At 40.1% G+C, this 5,000-nt stretch overlaps 1 protein-coding gene across 1 annotated transcript in view; it reads left to right on the forward strand.

The window, feature by feature from the left end:
* Nucleotides 1–5,000, forward strand: part of LOC135106803 (nephrin-like) — a 75,148-nt gene that overhangs the window by 61,366 nt on the left and 8,782 nt on the right. The gene's annotated exons all lie outside the window — the stretch shown is intronic.

Raw genomic sequence — 5,000 nt, forward strand, 5'->3', positions numbered from 1 at the left:
TTCTCTAAGGCCTATGATCTTGTTCTTGTAAAATGTTTAGGGTGCTGAGGCTGGCAAGCCGTGGCAGGGTGATGCTGGCGGCGGTGAGGGCAACGTACCGCATCACAGAGAGCATTATGGGCTCTGCGGTGGTCGCGGTCACTCAAAGTGTGAGGCAAGGATTGTCAACATCTTCCTTCCTATTCGTCATTTTTGTTAATGAATTAATTAAAAAGCTGAAAAATGTGTGTCACCCTGAACCGTTTCTGTAATGGCTTTGTGTCTTTTATGTTGATAGACGACATTGTTTTGTTGTCCACGACACGGCCTGATATTACAACGAAACTTGGAGTGTTACAAACTTCTTCTTTTTTTATTTTGTCATAAATGGTGATGGTGGGGACAAGGAACCGTTGTCTGTGGATGACTTTATCGTAGAACATTATGAGAGTTATGTATATGTCTGTTCTCCTTTTACGTGTGATGGTTCGGTTTCGTCATCAGTGAAGGAACATGCAAGGGGAAAAATTTGCCAGGTTTTGAAATTTGTTTAACTTATAAGGAAAAATAACACTATTCCTTTCATTGTAAAGCGCAGATTGTTTGAAGCAACTCTCACGGGTGTGAATCGTGGGTCGGTGCCGACACGAAGCCTGTCATCAAACCGTATCACTGGGCTATGAACGTGTTGTTGAGAGTAAGCAAGAACACTTCTAATCTCGTATGCTATGCAGAACTAGGTTACCCAACCTTGTCAGACTTTTTACAAGTAAAGCAACACAATTTTTTTTTTCACAGGTTATGGCAGGAAAGATCTGGTGTGATTGATGATCCGTTCAATCTTGTTGTCGGGAGTATTAGGGCCATGAATACACATGTTGCCAGGATTGTAATAAATAAATACACTCGAGATAATGTCTCGAACATGTCTGTGTTGATTGGTATTGTACACAGGGCTAATATTGACGTCGGGGACATCGAGGTATAATGTGTACAGAGATATTAATCCCACGATGGCAGTGCATGACGTATATAAAGTAAGACATGTAATAAATGTTTTCCACAGAGTCTCGTTCACGAGATTCAGGGTTTCAGGGCACTCACTGGCGATCGAGACGGGACGATAGAACAAGCGGGGACGGGGCCGCCTCCTGGTGGAGGAATGTTTGTGTACGTGTGGTTCAATCCAGAAGGAAAGACATGTCGTGGAGAACCGTCCTGTGACTCAACAAATAAGAAATCGTTATTCAGTCAACTCTTTGGAAGATATATTTAGTAGAAACATAAGTAGTGAGGTTGTGTGCAAGATTATTCATGATATTTTGCGGTTGTATGATTAGTTTCGTAATTAGTAAATTACGATTTGTTTCGCAGTAACATTAATTTATGGACTTCATTTAGCTAAGTTGTATTATATAGAGTTATCATTGTTAATTAAGGCATTATTAACGAGTATCTGAATATTATTGTAGTCATTAAACTCTCTCTCTCTCTCTCTCTCTCTCTCTCTCTCTCTCTCTCTCTCTCTCTCTCTCTCTCTCTCTCTCTCTCTCTCTCTCTCTATATATATATATATATATATGTGTGTGTGTGTGTGTGTGTGTGTAGCGTTAGACTTTTATTCTTGTTAACCATCCTGCTCACTCACCAATTCTGGATATCTCTTCTAACAAGTCATTACGATATTTGCTCGATTATTTATCATTTATTTATTTATTTATTTATTTATTTATTATTTTTTGTGCGTGTTAGGAGTAATTTCTTCAACGATCGCAGTAACGAATGCTTGCATGTCGACATCGCTCACACTTCAGAGATATAAAGTCTAATTTCTTAAACCAAAGTCTGAGAGTACGTTACTCCTTAGCTTGGACGTAAGACTGTCACCGTCCCTGCTTCTCCATTCTGCTTAACCGGAGTCATTGCTAAAAGCTTTTGCCGCTGGAGTAGATAGATGTACTCCACAGATTTAGTATATTACTTTATCATTGTTACCATCCTTTTTACTCCTGCTGTTGTTTTTCTTCTCCTTTTATTTATTTATTCATTTATTTTTTATTTTTTGAAGATGATGATGATGATGCTTCTTCTTGTTCTTGTTCTTGTTCTTGTTCTTCTTGTTCTTCTTGTTCTTGTTCTTGTTCTTCTTCTTGTTCTTCTTCTAATAATAATGATAATAAAAAATATCATTATAATAATTGTAATAATAATAATAACATTTTTTGCTGTAAATTTTATATCCTAACGTTTTCAGCAGTGTAGATATGGTACACTCAAATAAAACGAACATTCAGTTGTAGCAACAAAGTCAAATAAACATCAAATTTACCAACGTTATTGCAATGATTACGCTGCCACCAACACCACCACCACCACCACTCATATTTTTTGCTGCTCCTCGGAAAGACAAAGGCCGTAGAACATCTGTTATGATAATTGCACGCAGTCAATATCTACATCATGTACGTATTATCATAGACAATAGTTTCTTCCCCTGGTACGAAAAGACCATGCATTCCCAATGAGTTATGTTATGCGTAGCTCATATTATATTCTTAAGTCGCCTAGTTATAGCCCATTGCTTTGGTGATGTGATTTGCGTATGACGTACATACCTGCCTATAAATCTGCTGCGCTCATCCTGACAAGAACGTACGGTTTTTATTATATTGATCGCTTTGAAGCACATACCCAAAGACCCGAACCTTTACTGTCACTGAACACACTCACACACACACTGAGAGACTGACAGACGGTTGGTTAGCAAATGTACTTAGAACTTAACCACACGCAATACAGAAATGCCAAATAAAAGAGAGAGAGAGAGAGAGAGAGAGAGAGAGAGAGAGAGAGAGAGAGAGAGAGAGAGAGAGAGAGAGAGAGAGAGAGAGAGAGAGAGAGAGTTTGGATTCCTCTTATTTTCTGTTCATTTTATTTTTATTTCGTTGTGTGGTTTCAGGCTTCTACCATTCTGAGATTGGCAAATCGTCTCCTAGGCTTTCGCCTGGCAGATATAAAGCATCACTGATGTACGAACTCTGTATATACCCATTGTTGTCAAATCTTACAGATATATTTATTATTTATTATTCATATTTGACGGGTAATTTCAACTATTTTATTTTAGTGCATGAGAAAGAACTTAGTAATCAGTAAATCCAAAATTCAGTTGCTCCACATATAAGATGCACACAGATTTATAGACAGGTGTCAAAATCACACACCGCTGCTGCTTTTTTTTTTTTTTTATGATGGAGGGACACTGGCCAAGGGCAACAAAAACCCAATAAAAACAAATAAGCCCACTGAGATGCCAGTCCCAGAAAAGAGTCCAAAGCGGCAGTCAAAAATTGAAGGATAAGTGTCTTGAAACCTCCCTCTTGAGGGTATTCAAGTCATAGGAAGGTGGAAATACAGAAGCAGGCAGGGAGTTCCAGAGTTTACCAGAGAAAGGGATAAATGATTGAGAATACTGGTTAACTCTTGCATTAGAGAGGTGGACGGAACAGGGGTGAGAGAAAGAAGAAAGTCTTGTGCAGCGAGGCCGCGGGAGGAAGGAAGGCATGCAGTTAGTAAGATCAGAAGAGCAGTTAGCATGAAAATAGCGGTAGAAGACAGCTAGAAATGCAACACTGCGGCGATGAGAGAGAGGCTGAAGACAGTCAGTTAGAGGAGAGGAGTTGATGAGACGAAAAACTTTTGATTCCACCCTGTCTAGAAGAGCGGTATGAGTGGAACCCCACCAGACATGTGAAGCATACTCCATACATGGACGGATAAGGCCCTTGTACAGAATTAACAGCTGGGGGGGGTGAGAAAAACTGGTGGACACGTCTCAGAACACCTAACTTCATAGAAGCTGTTTTAGCTAGAGATGAGATGTGAAGTTTCCATTTCAGATTATAAGTAAAGGATAGACCGAGGATGTTCAGTGTAGAAGAGAGGGATAGTTGAGTGTCATTGAAGAAGAGGGGATAGTTGTCTGGAAGGTTGTGTCGAGTTGATAGATGGAGGAATTGAGTTTTTGCGGCGTTGAACAATACCAAGTTTGCTCTGTCCCAATAAAAAATTTTAGAAAGATCAGAAGTCAAGCGTTCTGTGGCTTCCCTGCGTGAAATGTTTACTTCCTGAAGGGTTGGACGTCTATGAAAAGGCGTGGAAAAGTGCAGGGTGGTATCATCAGCGTAGGAGTGGATAGGACAAGAAGTTTGGTTTAGAAGGTCATTGTTGAACAATAAGAAGAGATTGGGTGACAGGACTGAACCCTGAGGAACACCACCGTTAATAGATTTAGAAGAACAGTGACCATCAACCACAGCAGCAATAGAACGGTCAGAAAGGAAACTTGAGATGAAGTTACAGAGAGAAGGATAGAAGCTGTAGGAGGGTAGTTTGGAAATCAAAGCTTTGTGCCAGACTCTATCAAAAGCTTTTGATATGTCCAAGACAACAGCAAAAGTTTTACCAAAATTTCTAAAAGAGGAACTGAACTAGACTGACGCAAATGTAATTCAGCTCATCAACTCCCCTCCTCAAACTGTCTTAACTCTCTCTCTCTCTCTCTCTCTCTCTCTCTCTCTCTCTCTCTCTCTCTCTCTCTCTCTCTCTCTCTCTCTCTCTCTCTCTCTCTCTCTCTCTCTCTCTTCCCCACACTACTGGAATTTTGGCGTTTACTTCACTCCCCAACTTCCCTAATGCATATTGATCCACATGTCTCGCGGCCCCGATTTACAAGACTTCCACTTTGTTATCTTCAGCAGTATGAAAATAGCAACTCCAACAACAATAGTAGTAGAGGTGATGGTGATGGGGGTGGTAGAGGTGGTGGTGCTGGTGGTGATGGTGGTAATGGTGCGGTGTTGCTGGTGGTAGCGACAGTAATCTCTTTATTAGTTGCATATATGTAGCAGAAGTTGTCGTGGTAGTATTAATAGCAGCAGGAATAGAAAAAAAATCAACAGCCTTATTTATTTGTAATGGTGTATAATTCTAGACACTTGCGATGGCAGTGATGTTGATGG

This window comes from Scylla paramamosain, chromosome 14 (assembly GCF_035594125.1).
Source record: "Scylla paramamosain isolate STU-SP2022 chromosome 14, ASM3559412v1, whole genome shotgun sequence".
Classification (NCBI taxonomy): domain Eukaryota; kingdom Metazoa; phylum Arthropoda; class Malacostraca; order Decapoda; family Portunidae; genus Scylla; species Scylla paramamosain.